The 19,736-nt window shown below is 38.6% G+C and overlaps 1 protein-coding gene across 2 annotated transcripts in view; it reads right to left on the bottom strand.

Annotated features, from left to right (window-relative positions):
• rap1gapb (RAP1 GTPase activating protein b) overlaps positions 1–19,736 on the bottom strand; it is an 82,578-nt gene that overhangs the window by 52,094 nt on the left and 10,748 nt on the right. The window lies entirely within an intron of this gene.

Raw genomic sequence — 19,736 nt, 5'->3', positions numbered from 1 at the left:
ATCCTGCCTTGTATCAATGTTTCAGGCTGGTGGTGGTGGTGTACAGTAATGGTGTGAGGGATCTTTTCTTGGCACACTTTGAGACACTCAATACCAATTGAGCATCATTTAAACGCCACAGTCTACCTGAGTATTGTTGCTGACCATGATCATCCCTTTAAGACCACAGTGTCCCCATCTTCTGATGGCTACTTCCTGCAGGATAACAAACCATGTCACAAAGCTCAAATCATCTCAAACTGATTTCTTGAAAATTACAATGGGTTCACTACTCAACAGGCCTTCAGTCACCAGATCTCAATCCAATAGAGCACCTTTGAGATGTGGTGGAATTGGAGATTCACATCATGGATGTGCCGCTGACAAATCTGCAGCAACCGCATGATATCATGTCAATTTGAACTTAAATCTCTGAGGAATGTTTGTAGCACCTTGTTGTATCTAAGCCACAAAGAATTAAGGTAGTTCTGAAGGCCAAAGGGAGTCAACGCACTGCTTAAGGCAAAATTCGAATTGCTTGTTTTGTGACATTGCTACTGTTCAGGACATACTCTAAACAACATACTAAAAATTGACTGATATGTAGAGCTACTCTCACTGTCTCAATGTTCTCTGTGAGGATACATGGAGGTAGAAACAGGACTATTTACTTTGGTTAATCTATGAACAGCTGATACGGGAAGGGCACCAGGAGATTAATTAGTCTTTAACGGTCTCGGTCACACACACACTATTAAAAACAGGTCGAAAAAGTCAAAAGCAGCTACAAGAAAAAGTAATGGGGCAGTGTCCTTTAAAAGAACAAACAGCATTGTGCATGAAAACTGAGATGTTCAGACACACGCTTTCAGTAATATGTATCAACTGTTCTGAATTCAGTTGGACAGTATTTTTCTATAAACATGTCTAAATGAAGGCTATGGGCTGAAGTGGTTTCGGTTTAATTTAATGGAGTAGGTTAACTGAATTCAGGCCTGGGCAGTAAGTTCCTGAAAAGCTTAAAGTGTAAATCAGAAATGTGGCAGAAATGGATTTGGATCAGCACTGCCACCATGTGGTACTACACTCTCAATGCACATCCCATAATTCAACACACCACACTACAGTACCACATGTACAAACAAAGATAAATCAGTCTTCAATTATAATGTTACTTCATTTCTATGAGGTAACCAAATATCGTGATGCTTTTCCCCAAAGCAGTTCAGTGCAAATCCAGCCCTGCAGCAAGTTTCATTGAGTAAGGTTAGGGTTTAGTATTTGTTGTAGCATTGTGTTGGCAAATCAGCAATGTGACTGACATGACCAATGAAAACTTTGAATCGGATACGGGGCGTTGTTTGCACTGAACTGGTTTGGGTTGGGGGGATGGGACACGCAACCAAACATGCTCCTACTCAACCTAAGTGTCACCCAATAATGGATATTCTGTAAAAAATTGGAATGTTTGGAATGACATGAGGGTCAGAATTTACATAAAAGCTTCAAATATAATGGCAAAGTACAGGTTTCAGGAGGACACCCGCATTTAAAAGCAGGAGTGAGTCACCTAAATTATTGTTCTATGCATGTACAGAAAACAACGATAGAAAAGAAGACAAAGATAGCAGTAAAAATGAGCCGTGGTAGCACATGGGGAGAGGAGGAGACAAGTTTTTTTTTTAATATATATATATATATTGTCAGACAACATAAGAAGTCAACTGAAAAAACGCTTGCAGTCTTCTCCTCCTTTCCTGCCGGCGACGATCAAATGTTCGCACAACGAGGACGTTCATTTGGCGAATTTGAACTAGCCTCGCATATAGTTGGTGCTGCAGGTAGTAATATCATAATAATAACAATATAGTTTCAACGATATGCGTCTGTTCTTTCATTGTTGTCTAAGTTACCCACCGAATTGACAACTCGCTGACGTCAGACGCACGTCCGTTTACAAACCAATCAATGGCGAGATGCAGCCCACATAGATGATGACGACAGGACACAAGTATGTCATGTAAAGTTCTTTAGTGCGCTCGCATAATTGCAACGTGAAACCAAACCAAAACTTACGGAATGTATAAAATGTATCAAAGCATGAACTTTGGTCGGACCTTGGTGCGGACTTTCAGGTGTGAAAACGTCCTAAAGTGAGCAGGTGCGGGTCACAACATTTTAGTCTAATTTTCAGCATAAAGCATTTGGATTTATTTCGGCTTATTACGGGCTTGTTTTTGTTCGCAGTTTTTCTAGTACGGCAACAAGAATGAGTCAAGGTTCGTACCACTGTCCATGTGATTACTTTCACCATCTGTCCGCACATAGAAGAGAGAAACTGATGCATGTTTAAATACAGCATTAACAACCAGTTGTTCAGTTCGTTACCGTACACACTGCTTTGAATTTTAGTAAATACAGTTGTTACTACCTGCATTTTTCAAGAGTTAATTCAAATACAATTGCCACCCCCGTAAATTACTGAATTTTAAATTAAGAGCTTAAATTAATTGAACAGGATTAAGCTGTTAGGGAGTAAGGACTAACTGATTACAATTGCATATAGACTCCTGAGTTGGTGAGAGTAGAAGTGTTGCTGAATGAGGTTTTATGACAGTACCATCTGCTCAATGTCAGGTGTGGTTACCTGGCAACACGTATCGTCGTCTGCTGCGAGATACAACGCTATAGACCTTATTCAGAGCAGCGCCATGACAGGTATGAAAGCGAGGCTGTGAGGGATAGACAGTGTTTTTTTTAAACACTTTAAAAAAAAAAAGCTGTTTAAAGCTCCTAGATCACTAATTTCTACAGCTCATGTTTTCTGGAGTTTTTTTGTCTACTGAAATTTCTTGGAAATATTTTTTTGCAGTATTTCATCAGCAGAACCTTCCAAACCCCCAATCAATAGTACAACCCACTGAAGATATGCATGTCTATCCCTGACAACCATGCTTTAATTCACGTTAAAAAAAATCTGCTGTGAATAAGGTCTATTGTCTCTTTCAGCACTTTAGATAGCGACGGACAATCATATCAAGAGCGCATGTTATTTACCAAGTGCGGCGTGAATGACAACAGCATGTGTTCTCTACAGCAACACATCAATTTACAGCTGCTATCTGCTGGGAAGAAAATCCCTGCACACAAGTTCACGAAGTGTTAATGAGAGACAGGACTGCCTCAGGCTGTGAGCAGGGAATGCTGGGAGTCAACCTCAGCCAATCAAATAACCTCCATCTGAGCAAGGTTCCAGCATCTCCCTTCCTGCAATGTTTTTAACATAACAGACAACAAGACGGAATCACGAGGGGTGTTTGCTAAGGCAAGCATTACTGTTGCTCATTGGTCATTTAGTCACCTAAAGTAATTTGTCACGCATCATTTGTCTTAAGCACATGAATAATTCATGTGGGTAATAGTAATGCAATGGTGAGTTTAGTATAGGGGAAAATTCTCTAAAAATCAAGTTCATTCCTTAAAGCGACCATGAGGATTGTGAATTCTCCCAGTTAAGTTCCTCCCCATTTGGGGAATCTGTGTATTCATGTATCGCTACAGCTTGTGTGCACCCTGTGTTACACCCTGTGTGCTCAGATTTAGATTTAGATTTAGCTCTTCAGTGAGATCTTCAAAGCCTGCGGCACCGTTTCATGGCTTACTGCACGGGTTGACCGATCTCAGCCAGCGTGTTGTTCTGTTTGACCGATTTCTCCCCCCAACTGTGTGTCTGACCTCCAGATGAGCGAGCACTGCCGGCAGACCGAGGCTGCTTGAGACATCACAGTCGAGCAGAGCGTGTGTGAGCGAGAGGGAAAGGGAGATAAGAACGTGTCAGAAAGAATGTGTTTCAAAGTGTGAGAGTGAAATACTGTGTGCATATGTGTGTCTGGGTAAAATCTGCAGTAAATGAGCCTTGGTCTGGACTCACACAATGACCCTCTTCAACCGAATAGGAACACCATTACTGAGTGTTTTCTATGCAGAAGAGAACCTGTCTGCATAAATGCATTTAGAATAGAGAGACAGTGTGGTTATAGAGATAGTCCCAGAGGACAATCTTGAGCTATTTTGAAGCTCAGGAGACTCTTCATTTATATTTCATTTAAATATCAAGTTTGTCTCAGAGGTTTCTACTGAAATTCATTACAAATGGAGACAACTAAGCTATAAAATTAGTTCTTACTGAAATCTTTGACTTTTGTTTGCAGACTTTTCTGAAGGAAAGAATCATCAAAAATATGATATCTTTAATATCTCAACTGTTTCTCCAAGACAGCACAGAATCGACTTTTGGTTCTCAGATTTTTCTCTTGAGAAACATACCAAATGTGTCTCTGTTTCAGAAGAGATCTCAGCGGTGTCTTTAAGGGTGTGTTCACACTTGGCATATTTGGTTAGATTAAAACAATCTCTAGTTCGATTGCTCCGTTAGTGCGGTTCATTTGAATAAGTGTGAACGCTGCCATCCAACCCTGGTGCGCACCAAACAAGAGGATCTAGACTGCTGAAAAGATGGGTCTCGGTCTACTTCCAAACAAACTCTGGTGCGGTTCGACTGAAATATGAATGCAACACGGACCGAAGACGTGCAGTAAACGAACCAAAAAGAGGACGTGACTTCACGAGATGCGACCCTAAAAAGGACAGAATGCTCAAGCATACCCGTTTTTCTAGTCATAGTCGCGATGTTGTCCTTCACAGTTCAGCACAGGCATTAGAACCACGTCTCCTCGCAGCAGATCTTTGTTTGTGTGTGTGACAGAGAGATTCCTGCTGCTGTTTTGACTCATTTACATATTTTATAAGCTCTTCAGCTCCATTAATGACAGTGTGAACGCTAAGTGAACGAGGATTAAATGTATCATTTTCTTTTTTGAAAACTACAAGTATGAAAACACCCTAAGTGTGCTTCATTTGTGCTCAGAAAAGTCAGAGTTTGAAATGAACTCATTCTCATTAACTTCTTCCACGTCCAATATATTATTTATTTAGAGTTATGCTGTCTTTATTACTTTAAAGCCACGTCACCTTTATTTATATAGCGCTTTGTACAATACAGATAATTTCAAAGCAGCTTTTACAGTGATTTTTATAGCTCTTTACTCCAGATGTATGTTAATAACCATAGTGTCAATTGTTTTGTTTTTTATCCTAAGGAACATTCGTTCATCTTTAAAAGAAACATGAGAACTCGTGGCATTTTTCTCTAAATTCAAAATAGAAATAAGCATATCTTTAGGGCAAAAGTCTCCATCTGCCCTCAATATTATAATCTCATTCAGAGCTGCCTGAGAGGAACAATTGCATTTTTATACTACAGGATTGCCTCAAAGGAGATAAAACAAGAAAAGCATTACAGGTAGTTATGAAAATAGAAGGAGACAGAGGGAAAGAAAGAGTTAAGGAAACATGCAGCAAGCATCTTGTCATAATTGTGTTGGCACGTCCGCTCCTGGCGAAGTCTGCAATGTCGTGTCACCAAATGGCCGATGTAATGCCAGTGTTGCTATGACAGAAACAGCCTGGCAGGATTGGCAGAATTTCTCCTGTCCATCAATGGTCATTCTCTCCAAAATACGGACAAAAAGTGATCCTTATATATATATATGCACCTGTACAGTAGCGATCACAGTAACTGTTGGAAATATCTAGGTTGTTTTAACACTGTCATATTGCTCCAAACGCTGACTTCTGTTCTAATACAATGACATATGGGTAATGTTTCCATTCATCTAACCAAACGTGTTCCAAATGGAATGAGAATGACTTGAGGGTCTGAGTTTCGAAACCATTCAGATGGCTAGGCATCTGTCTCCTTTTGGCAGTTTGAACTGGGACCATACCGACACTGCGAACAAATGTATTTCACACATGATTTTCATATTTGAGCCAGAAATAATGAACTTCTACCAGTCAGACTTATAAGTCCAAAACTGTGTTTTTTTTTCTCTAAACCAACAGACAAAAATCTGTTCAGAAGTCTGACAACATTGAAAAAAGTTAAGCTAAAAGCATGAAGGGTTGCAGTTGCAATACCCTTACAGTATAAAGATACATCTTGGGAGTGCTTAAGCATTCAAACTGGCACATACAGAAGCACAACAAGACGGCACGGCCATTTGTCAGCAGTTAACAGTCACCAGAGTGGAAATGTAACCCTGTGTCCTTCTGGACCATTAACCATTTGAAGCTGCCTGGATTGTGTTTTTCAAGGAATAAGCCATGGGAAGCTATGCATTACTGTGATTTTACCATGGATAAGGGCTACTGTTGGGCACAAATCTAGGCAGAGTGCCTAAAACTACCTTAAAAGTGGTAAAATCATTGTATTGCACAACCACTTGTTTCTTACTGCTTTTATAAAACAACAGGAACATCATTATGATATACAATAAGAAACATTTGAACATCTTCGTCCTGTTCCAAAGTTTTCACCCCCCGGCTCTTAATGCTTCGTGTTTCCTTCTGCAGAAGAAATGACTGTTTGAATGCATCAGTGAATGTTTGAACATTTTTTAATAGCTGCGTTGGAGTCCCTCAATTGTCCTCAGTGTGAAAATATGGACCTACAGTCACTGCTGGCAAGGGTTCAAATATCCCAAAGACTGTATTTTTGTAGTGTGACTGTATATAGGGGCCTTTAACCAATCATATTTTTGAGCTGGAACTATTATACTTCATCTTTCCATGTTTGTGTTTAGTCTACACTCTCGGTTTGATCATTTTTCATCATCAGCAAGAGTATGTGGCATTGCAAAATTGCATTTTTATATGCGAGTTGAGCAGCATGTAAAATGATCAGAGTAAACAAACAGCGTAAACAAACGGCGTAAACACTGGGATGTCTGATTGAAATGATTATGCCTGATTGTACACATACTGATTCATGTGCCACCTGGTGCTGTGAAAACAAGGGAATGTGTCAGTATAATGTGTATATATGTGTGTGTTTGTGTGTGTATCATTCCACTAGCCTGGGAAAACCCAGACCACTCTCAGTTGTAACTGAGTAAGGGTCTGGCAAAGCTCCATAGACAATTCATTTCCACAGAGGCGTCACCAACGGACGTCGGATAGATCTAAAACCAATCAGAGCGATGAATGTCATGACGTATGCAGAGCGACGGAGAAACATCTCGAGACTCTCAGCAATTCTCTGTTTGTGTTAACGAAAATGACAATTTTAAATCGCTTGAAACAGACGCGATAGCTGATTCGAACGAGTGATGTTGTGATGCTCCACGGCGGCATCCATCTCTGTAATGTACAAAATCTGCGTTACCGTCTCTGCTCTGTCGTCATCGTGTAAAGCCCGCCCCAACGTTTCTGATTGGTGCCGCGATTTCGACGGATTGGAAATGGGTTTCAATGGGCTCTTTGCCAGACCCACTTGCAGAGCAAATCTAAATTTGCCGAAAGTGGTCTGGGTTTTCCCAGGCTATCATTCCACAACAATAACAACAAAAAAACGCTACAACATCAAGCAACTACCATATATTTCACTCTCATGCTATTCCAAACACACTGATTCCTGTTTGACTTTCTTTCATCAGAATGTCGTACTTAAAACGGAAATAGATGGTGACCAGGGTTGTCAAGGTCCAAAAAAAAAAACAAGCCATACCAAAATCATAAAAGCATGATAAATGTATATGCTTCAAGCTTTACAATACATATCTGCTGAAGTCATATACAGTAGATTTGTGATCTGAAGTTTGTCACTCGCTGATAATCTTGTCTCTAAGTTTTTAGTTTGATATCTGTGGTCAGCAATCACTTTAACTGTATGGAAAAGCTTTGAGATTATGCTATATGCTATAAGTGCTGCGTTCTATTGAATAAAATCATTTGTGTGTGAACTCTCTCTTTAAGAAATAAACATTTGAGTGACAAACAACATAATTGTGCACAAGGCAATTTACCAAAGCAGGACATAATTACACCACATATATCATATAATTAAACAAACGTACTGTCAGACTTGTAGCCTAACACTAATCACTTCCTTAATTATAAAAACAAACAAATATGGCAAAACCTCTATGTGACCCTTGAGATGAACTTAACACCATAATCAGTGTTATAATCACACAACATGACTCTGCTAAATGAGTAAATGTAAACAATATAAATGCAACCCCATTTTCAACAACAACACAGCTTACACAGGACACAAGACTATGACATGACAGAAAACAAGCTAATTCACTATCAAAAACACCTGAGAGTCCTGAAAATGTAATTATCTGACTATAATCAAACCATATTTAGAACTCAAAACAGGACTAACAAATGTATTCTACTGCTGTGTGAATGTAGCCTCAGAGAACTAGCGCTAGGCTCTTTTAATATTCACTGTAACACTAACTGCTTTTTGCCGTGTTTGCACCACAGGAACTAGGAATTAATGATTTTGTTATAGGAATGCCTTTGGGGGGACTAAATTAGCTCCTACTTCAGAGTACTGTAGGTTCTAACCCAGCACACTAGGAGAATAGGGGTGGAAGAAAAGAGAGAAAAAAATTGATCCATCGCGATTCTCTCTCCAACGATTCTGGATCGATTCTTAGAATTTCAGATCTGATCATTCTGATCTTAGTTTTTAACCAGATCCGCGATGACACTGAGTGTGCTTTATAAACACCCGTATTCTGCTTCCAATTCCACACGCACGCACGTGGACTTATGTATTAAAAATATTAAACTCACTGACAGAAGGCTGCTTTCAATTTCAAAAAGGTTTTATGATGCAAAATTAATGTAAACAGTCAGTTATGTCTATAGGGATTAAACAGACAGGACAAACCACATCTTCTTATATTTCAAAAGAGAGCTGTGTGTGAATGCAGCTTATTAGATTTCCCAGTGTCTATGGTGTCATAATAACAATCAAACAACATTATGTTTAGTGAGTTGGCTCACGTGATTTATGCTTTGAGCTTCAGAACTTACGTTAAGGGAATATAGTGAGCAAACTATATTACATAACAAATGTATTCTACTGCTGTGTGAATGTAGCCTCAGAGAACTAGCACTAGGCTCTTTTAATATGGTTTGCACAATGCACTCTATGGTTTTCACGGTGCATTGTGGGTCCAGGAAGCAAACGTTTCAGGATTTTGCGATTGAGGCCATCAAAATGGCCAACTCCCTGATCAGTGCCCTGAATACTGAACTAGGGAGCAGATTGAGATGGCTCTGATGTCATGATGGCTAGTTCCTATAACTACCCAGTGTGAAAGCCCCTTATGTTACCACTGAATGTGACTGGGAACTATATACAGCCATCAGACTGGAACATAAGTGCTGCTGGCAGACGTCAAATAGATTCTGCATCCATGTGACAGGGGAAAATGTTGCATGTAGGCTAAAGAAAACAGATTTTATGAGCTCTGCAGGGGTTTTCATGGAGCATGACATTAGCATGCTAGCAGCCAACAGGAATGATAGTGACAGGTGTTCTAGTTTATCAGGTCAGAACATGAGTATAAGTACAAGACAGGTTAGTTAAATATTCTTACTTTTCCAATAGATCTAATCTAATTCATACTTACTATGTAAATTGCAATAAAAAAAAATAAAAAAACTGACCATAATAATAATGGAGGGAAAATGTGCCACTACAAAATCTTTCATTAGACCACATCTGATAATACTGTCATATTCAATGTTTTAAAGCCGCTTAGATAGCAAACCTCCCTATATTGCTTGAAATTTGCCTCCAACCCAAACATACTCTTTCAGTTTTGATATAACACAAAAGACAAAGAGCTTCAATGGCTGTGATTCTTCACAGCAGGATGATCATCAGCATTTCACTGTCACAAGATTTAATGTGGCAATAACACTCAATTATAGTGTGGAAAAATGTGGATGCGTAGCAGTTTCTGAAGAGCTAGACCTGTATATCACTCGCTGGTCTGACACAGGACTCAGAAACCGCAGTTTCCATTCTAGGACTGGTTTATTTATGAAGCCAGAAGGGGGGGGGACATCTCGATTCTCGAGCACAGAGAGCATGATAGGACTGGCTGGGACAGCATGATGAGATGAAGAGAGGATCGAGACCAATTTAATATTCCTTCTGTGAAGATATTTTGGCCAAAGCCTGAGCCAACAGACAACGAGAGCCAGCTGTGATTAAAAAACAAACATTGTTTTAATTGGTGCATCTGTCAAGAAATACAGGTCGCATTTCACCTCAAATTATATTTTGCATAAAGAAACGTTTTTTTCTACTGTGGCACTATCTTAAAGGTGCCATGTATAAAAATTGAGGTAAAAATATTAAAAAAATGACCTACACGCATCAAAAGAATGAGAAGAAATAAGGGCGATGTCATTAAAAAATGTCAAATTATAGTGCTGCAGAGATATCAACCTTAATTAGCATTAGCATTACTAGCCACGGCCCGACAGGTGTCGTAATACCAGTTTCGGCCATGGGAGGCAGTATGCGGGCAACATAACCACCAGCCAACCTGCAATACACAAATAACTTGCACGGCTTGTGGGCGTACTTGAACCTGATGTCAATCGTGTGGAAAGTACAGCCCACTACTTCATTTTAATTCAGGGAATAGAGCGGAAGGATGGCTGAAGCCCTTGGCAAGAGACCCCTACCACCACCACCCGCTGCAGGGAAAAAAACGCGCTCTGAAGCACAAATCAAATCAGATAAGAAAAGGACCGCTCGTCACGGTCCGGGCTCGAAAGCGCGGGGGGCGGCGAGTGAACTGCAGCGCATAGCCCTGTTTTACAACGTTCAGCACCCATTCTGACACGCCCGGGATCGCTTCCCATGCTTTCGCACGCATAGCTAGGGGCAGAATGGTCTCCGTGTTCTGACCGCCGCACTGCGTGGGTTCGAGAAACTGAAACGGAGGTATCAACACGGCGCGCGCGCCCTCGTTGTCTGAATATTGCTGCTCGCTGAAGACAGCACCCGGCTGTTTCACATTCAATGACTCGGACGCTAAGGACGGAGAACAATTTGTGGCGCGAACAGGTCATTTGTAGCCTACTGTATCTTTCAACAGTGTTCGTGTTTTTTTTTACTATAGTAGAGATGATCGGTTCACGTGCGCTGTCTGATGTTGACCAATGATGTTGACAGAATGCTGTCTGTCAAATTAATTTAATTCAATGTAATATGAACAAAACGAATATGAACATATTCACTGGTAAAGGTGAAGGGGAGTAGCTTGAAGATGTCATGTTTCAAAATCACTGGACATCACCCAACGTTCCTCTGGAGGCAAAACGTCTTTGGCTTTGGCTCTAGGGTTGTTGTGAAGGTAGGGGCGGAGCATAGAGACTATGCCGTTTCTCGTCTGTTACTCTAGAGTAGACCAATTCACTTTATGGAGGTATACTGCCCCCATCTGGTATGGAATGTGGAGTATGACTTGATTTTTTTTGCCAGACAATACACATGGCACCTTTAATGACTAGCCTATTAAGCAGAATTCTTCCCAATTCGCATTACTGTTATGGAGATGAAAAAAACTCATAATGTGGATTTAAAATATATATATATATCTTATATACGTTTAGATTATATATTTTATGCATATACACACACACACACACACAATTCCAATTATAAAGTATACATCATGTTCATATTTTTTGCACTGAATATAAATATTTATTTCCATTTTAACAAAAAAAAGTCTCATTTTTTTAATGTATTATAAGAATTAACTTACCAAAATGGAAGTATATGAAAATTGAACAAAAACTAAATCTCAATGCCACTAATATAAAAAAAAATTATATTTAAAACACAAATAATATAAATATTTTTCTTGTCCTTCTGATTTTGGGGTGAAATATGATGGGCACACATGGGATTTATAGAGAAGCTCTCTTTTTTTACTACAATTTTACCATAATTCCAAGGTACAAAGCATTTAGACTTTTGAATATTTTTGCTCTGCCGTTCTGCAGGTCCTCGGGGATTGTCCGAGCAGCAGGAGTAAATCAGTTTTGCTCTCGGTTTGGCCAATGCAATTTCTCAGATCGAGAAAACGACTGATCTGCTGCCTTATTTCTAATGTCCACAGGTCAACAGTTCAATGGATTTACTCGCACAGTCAGCGGGATATTCTTCTTCTTTTTTTAAACCAAAGGAACTTCAGTGAGTGAGAAAAAAATTAAAGCAATTTTAAGAATATAGTTTGTTAACACTAATATAATAATATAAAATTAGCAACATTTCAAGCAAAAACTATTGTGTGTGTCATCATCTACATACCCGCATGTCACTCTCACATGTATGATTTTACTTTTTCCGTAGAACAATGAACATACAAGCAGATTTTTACAGAACCTTCAAGCTGCTTTTTTATACAAATGACAAGGGTGTTTATTCTATAGAAGCATCCATCACAGAATTTAACTTTTTCTTTTTGCTTCATAAAAATCACAATAAATCATCATGGTAAAGGTTTATTTGTTTTAGCGCCGTCGCAGAATTTTCATCTTAAAATATAAAAATATAATGCTGAAAATAAGCAGTTCTGCAGTCAAAGTTGCACAATGTGGGACTAAAAATAACTAAATATTGTGCATTTGACTCTTGCACCATATTCCAAGCTTTCTAAAGCCATACACACAGCTTTGGAATTAGAAAAAGTTCAAAATTGAAGTCATCAATATTAAATCATCATTTTGGAGTTTAATGGTCATGGTCACCATCGATTTTCACAGTATGACATTTTTTTTAAATGCTAATGAATTTTGACTTATTTCTAACCTTCTTTCTTGCTACAACTCAATAGAGTTTTCTCCACAGTATATCAGTTGACGTTAAAACTCATTCTCAGACCCACAGGGATTAATTACATTGTGATGGGGCTTAGCCCAAGAACGCATCAGGCTGTTTGTCTGGAATAATATCTCCAGGCAGCCTCAGTAAAATGGTAAGCAACGTGAACAGACCTCATGAATATCAATTAAGCATTAAGCAGTACCGTGGTAAATTAGTAGGCTGGTCTACTGTGGAGGCAATGGGAGCATGTAGACTGTTGCATATTCATAACGGTTCACGGAGTCGAAGAAACTCGGATATTTGCTTGAAAAACTAATCATTATTGAAATTGATTGATACCGTGCATGCACTGATGGTTCATTCTGAAAATGGTTACCACAGTAACTCCATTAGACGGCAATATGCATATTTGTTTGTTTAATTGCCAGAAGACCATGCATTAGTAGGACACCATTATATTCCCACGGGTTGAAAATGGAACTTTGTGATGTGAAATTGGATAATGAACCACATTCCGTGTTCAGTAATGTGCGATATTACAATTAATGACTTCCCCTCTGCTTCTGTTAAAACATCATGGCGAACAACAGGTTTGAACTGCAAATTGGTTGCGTTTATAAATGTCTAAACTGAATTTGCAGCATTTTTTACTGAATCATCACAAGGCAATTAAGATAATGATGACTGTAATTTGTTTTCTGTGAAAGGGCCGCCATCTCTATTAATAGGTGCTGTTGTTGTGTGAGCACTGTTCACATGCCTAATTAGTGTCTAATGGAATATCGCTTATGATCCGAGTGTCTGTGGGGTGTGGGTAACCGACAGGGAGGGAAAAACACAGAAGATATGAAATATCTATCCATCCATTCTTCTATCCAACTGTTCAAGAGTTTGGGGTCTGTAAGATTCTTGGTTTCACTTTATTTTAAGGTGACGACATTGTAATATGAATTAACTACATGTACTAACTATAGAGATACCGTTAGGGTTAGTTATTTTAATTATTCATAATTTACTGTTATTACTATACAGGTTAAACTCGAAAAATTTGAATATCGTGCAAAAGTTAATTTATTTCAGTAATTCAACTTAAAAGGTGAAACTGATATATTATATAGACTCATTAGATGCAAAGTGAGATATTCAAGCCTTTATTTGTTATAATTTTGATGATTATGGCTTATGAAAACCCCAAATTCAAAATTAGAATATTGTGAAAAGGTTTTCTGTAATCCATAATCATCAAATTTATAACAAATAAAGGCTTGAAATATTTCACTTAGCATGTAATGAGTCTATATAATATATTAGTTTCACCTTTTAAGTTGAATTACTGAAATAAATTAACTTTTGCACGATATTCACATTTTTCGAGTTTTACCTGTAAGTACATATAACGTGTAACTACATCACCTTAAAATAAAGTGTTACAAGATTTTTTATATTTTTGAAAGGCTGCATTTATTTGATCAAAAATACAGCAAAAACTGTATTATTGTGAAACAACATCACAATTTAAAACAACTGTTTTCCATATTAATATATTTTAAAAATGTAATTTATTCCTATGATGCAAAGCTGAATTTTCAGCATCATTACTCAGTCTTCAGTGTCACATGATCCTTCAGAAATCATTCTAATATGCTGTTGATTATGCTTGCTGCCCAAAAACAATTCATATTATTATCAAAGTTAAAAACAGTGCTGTATGTATACATACTCCTTCACAAGAGTGTCTCTATTTGACTACTCAATTCTCACTGCGCTCTACAAGAGAGTGCAGTAAGACACTGTTGGCTGTCCAGAGCCTCCATTAAATTGATCAATGATTCAATTACACTACTTCCTGGATGTAGGTGTGTGTGTGTGTGTGTGTGTGTGTGTGTGTGTGTGTGTGTGTGTGTGTGTGTGTGTGTGTGTGTGTGTGTGTGTGTGTGTGTGTGTGTGTGTGTGTGTGTGTGTGTGTGTGTGTGTGTGTGTGTGTGTGTGTGTGTGTGTGTGTGTGTGTGTGTCTTCCTGTAATGAAAGCCCTCCAAAGACAGTGCTTTAGTTAAAGCAGATGGGTCTAGAAAGCTAATAGCACTTGTGGTCTCCTCCAGTTTCTTGTAGTCAACTTTCAGGTCATTGACTCTAGTCTTTAAACTTAACTTCTCCAAAGACTGCATTCACAACTAGACATATTTACAAAAAGATGCTTCTGGATCAGACTAATGTTTTAGCTAGTCAGCTTCACCCAGACGAGGTTTTTATTTACTTTCATAGTTTCCCACAAGAAAAGTTCACCCCCCAAAAGATTATATTCTGTCATCATTTACTCACGCTCATGTCATTTCAAACCTGTATGACTTTCTTGCTTTTGTGGAACACAAAAGGAGAAATTTGCACTTTTCCATGCGATTACACTGAATGGAGACTGACACAAAAGCACAATAAAAGTGTCATTAAAATGCTCCATATGAGCCATGCACTATTTCCCAAGTCTACAATAGCATACAATAGCTTTGTGTCAAAAACAGACTAAAATGGAAGGTAAGATTATTCACTGATCCACTGTAGCGATCTCTTAACAGCTTCGAAATAATTACTGAGAGAACGATTCATTCAGTTTTGTGAAGCAGATCAACTATTAAGTGAAAAGATCTGACTGAAATAAAATGATTTGTTCATGAATCGAACTTCGCTATTCCTCTTATGAGCATGAGTGCTTTTATTATCTATTTATGCTTTTGCATCCCATTTGAAAAAAGAAAACAAGCAAGACATTATGACAAGTAAATGATCAAAATAATATTTTGGGTGAACTACTACTCAGTTACAATTTCAATATAAAGTATACTTAGTTATATCCCCATCTCACAAAGAAATAAAAATAGAGAGAAAAGAGAGATGTCAGAGTGCAAATCAAAATCTCTGACTTTTAAAGCTTTCTAGGAGACATGTTTGAGATTTCAATACAGTCGTCTTCCTCAGTGGAAAACTCTGAGCAACATGCAACGTCTCATTTGCACCCCATTTAATCTTGAAGAGACAATTGAGATGTTAAAGATTTTTCCTTCCTATTTGCAGTCGGTCTGCAATGTTTCCTGTCACTGTTGGTATTTGTTCAGGAAGTATTCCTGATTCTAAGCATGTTTGTATGGCGTATTAGCCTTCCATCTCGAAGTGACAACAACAACAGCATCTGCTGGAATTGATGTTTCACATCTGAGACGTCTGGAAGCTAATTGGGGTCATGCCGTCAGAGAAAAGGGCTCAAACAATAAGAACGGCGAGCAAAATAAGTTCATTTGTTCTCACAATAACACCAAGCTGAGCTGCAAACATCACAGTGATTACAAAATCCTTTTATTACATTGTACGCTTTTGGTGAGATTAGAAGAACAGCAACCCATGGACAATTCAAATATAATGGCAGAATTAAACCAATCAGGAATATTGTATTAAGTCAACACAATGACAGAGGAGAGCTTACAGCAAATAAATTATTCATATAGCTCAGCAGCAACCTAAAACTAATGACAATGCTTAATGAATTCATCATGTTGTGCTCCCTATGCCTACATATAATTCCCCTAAAGCAGGGCAGTACGTTAACCTTTATTTTGCACATAGCACTGGGGCAACAGAGGTTAAAAGTTTTGAACACATGTAGGCCACACAATTGTAGCACATCTGTTACCATCTCTGAAAAACCACAAGTGGTGTAGTTCATAGATGTGACAAAAAACATTAATGTTCCATAGAGGGTACAAAAAAAACCTTCGTTCCAGGGACGGAAAGTCTTGGCCAATTAACATGCTCAGGAAAAAGGGGGTGGCGCATATTGAACTCAGGGACAAAAATTATAAAATGAGCGAGTACATCATGAATCCATTTTCCAAACCGTGTATTTGTCTTATACTGAATGAGTTTATATTCAGAATATTTTAGACTGGTTAGGGTCAGACTGCTGCGGAGTGGCCCATACCTGCGTGACTCGTCATAGACATAAACAGAGAGAAGTAGCTCCGGCTACAATGTTCTTTCGCAAGACGCATGCAGTTCTGTTTATTAACCGCCAGAGCGCCAAAAGTTAAGGACTGCAGCTTTAAAGAAAGAGTCTCTAAACAAAGACACAAGAGCAAGAAATTAAGTGTAAAAGGCAAATAATAGTAAGGAAATGACAAGTTATTGTGAAAGATTAAAAATACAACATGACAGAATGACATGTGAACAGATTAACAAACAGAAGGAAATGTTGAGATACAGGGAACAAGAGGTATTCAGCAACAGAGCATGATGGGAATAAACACCACTGGAACACAATTAAGATAATTGCTCTGCTTTAGGTTCTACTCTCTGGGGGACAACTAAACAGATTTACTTATCTCCTTGACATTTCACTTCACCAGACACTCTTGTGTGCGAGTGTTTGTCTGTTTGTGAGGGCATAATCTGTGAGTGCATGGCATGTTTACTGTATGTGTTTGTTCCTAAGCCCTATTGAGGTTTTTAGAACCTGACCTAGAAGTCTCACACTTTAAAAAATGTGTGAAAATATAGTTTTTAAAGTTGTTTATACAGTACATCTATGTGGTGTTTTTAATGTGCCTAAAGACTCAAGATTAGTGCTATCTGTTAACCAGCTATGGATGATATTTATTAACATCAACCAAATATTAGCTACGCAGCCTAGCAAAATCAGTGTTACTTGAGCACATGACAAGTGACCAGTTTTAAGTTTCCACATCACTAATGTGGTTTCACCAGCACGACTCTCCAGTCCTTAGTACAGTTACTGAACCGAAAATTGGCATGGTTTGTAATCGTACCGTGTCCTAATGAATATGCTATAGTGCTGTTAGTCATGAAAAAGCACTTAAAGGAGTAGTTTACTTTCAAATGAAAATTAGCCCATGATTTACTCACCCTCAAGCCATCCTATGTGTATATGACTTTCTTCTTTCAGACGAATACAATCGGAGTTATATTAAAAAATATCCTGGCTCTTCCAAGTTTTATAATGCAAAGGATTGCAACCAACAGATTGAAGCTCAAAAACTCCAAATGGCTTTAAGAAAAATATTAATATTTAAAACTTGTTATTTTTAAAAGTAAAATAACAAGCTTCAAGCCAAACGAACATACTTTATTAACACACAAGAGCCGTTTGGAGTTCGTTTACAATAGATGGATGCACGTTTTTGACAGCTTATGACAGCAACAGTCTAATAGATTCCCCCTTTGAATTTAATATGAAACTGTTACTAAAGCAATACAGTGATCATAATTATGCTGAGGGTGTGTAGTTTGAAAAGTGTGTCATTTGTGTTGGTGCATGGCACCGGACTTATCCTATTGTACTCGTCAGTGCGGGTTTATCGGCCATGTCGCTTTAAATACCATTCTGTGTAGAATTCAAATGGATCCGATATGTTTTGTGGTCTGTGCCGATTCGCATATAATAATCCGCTCTGTGCAGTCTGGACCGGAGCAGACTGTGTGCGTGACACTAACGCAAAACCAGACTTCATCCGTCTTAATGGAAAGCATATTTACACTGTCTGAATTGTTCCCTATCCACTATATAGTGCACTATGTGCCATTCACAATATAGAAAATAGTGATTGTGTAGGCAAGACACTTTAGATTCTATAGAGCATTTGATTGGAAGGAAAATCTGAAGTGCAGAGTGATGTCATCAAAATCGCTGATCCATATTGATGAAAGTGAAGACTATGTTTTGAATGCTCATATCTTATAAATGCGAATGTTGTTATTGTTTTGGAGCACACTAGCTTATAGATAACCTTAAGGCTAACATATTCATACTAAAAGCCAAAATACTTGGGGACTTTATGGAGGACTCTTTTGACTAGTGCCAGTAAACGTATTGCAGACACCCAGAAAACCCAAGCAATCGCACAGCAATGTGCTAAAACACACTCAGAACACCTTAGAAACTGCATAGCAACATCCTGCTAACCACCCACAACACCCTTTATCTATCTGGCAACCACACAAGCACCACTCAGATTTTCACCAAATCTAGTTTAAATTCAAAAATACACTTTTCAAAACCTTGTGTGGGAGCACATGCACTCTTTACAAGAGACAGTTTAAGATTACGCAACCCGTCCTCACGAAAACACCCGAGGTTGACACGTGCATTCTTCTTTTCCCAGAGCATCCTTTTCCATCAGCCTGCCTCCTCTGAAACCTTTCTTCCCGTCATCCTCACATCCACCCTGGACTGAAGCACTCTGTCAGGGAAAGTAGACATGATAAGAGAATCTAATCTCTTCTGTTCGTTTACCCCTTTCCTTTCATCATTTATCATTCCATCGGACAGTGAGAGGCGATTGAGAATCTGTCAGTGACAAGTCTTTCAAATCGAGGCTGTGCTCTCAGGGAATTGTGAGGGTGGAAGCGGAGAACAGACATGCAGCCTTCCTCATATCAACTAGATCAGTATTAATGATCTAATCAGAACTAACTCAATGGAACAGGACTGTGCACACAGGCACTCACGGCTAAGTCTTGCAGTAGTCTAGATTACTCTGTCAAATGTCATCGTGTATTTAGTAATAGGATTCAAGTACAAACTGATGTATAGATTCCATTTAAAGGGAAATTCACTTTAACATGGTGTTTGAACCTAAATGTGTGTCGGCAGTGTGTGCACACAACCCCCCTATAAATGTTAAAAACCCACCCACTTCTTTTTTTTTTTATATACCCATAAATCATAAGCACTGTCTCAGAACAAGCCATTGGCAGATTCTGATTCTGTAGAGAGTGACGCCTGCCCACGACTGCTGATGGACTCTGCTGTATTAGCATAGACCCCGGCCTGAGCGAGATGTGTTGTTGTGAAAGGGACAATACAAAACACAGGCTTTGCTAAAAAGTTGTTACTTAAGGATGGATCAGTACTGTTTGTGATATTGGTTACGGCAGTGATGAAAGTGATAAGGGCACACTTTATTACAGTTAGTTT

Source organism: Phoxinus phoxinus, assembly GCF_949152265.1.
Source record: "Phoxinus phoxinus genome assembly, chromosome: 11".
NCBI lineage: Eukaryota > Metazoa > Chordata > Actinopteri > Cypriniformes > Leuciscidae > Phoxinus > Phoxinus phoxinus.
The sequence above is the reverse complement of the archived record's forward strand: the minus strand, read 5'-3'. Positions and strand labels throughout refer to the sequence as shown.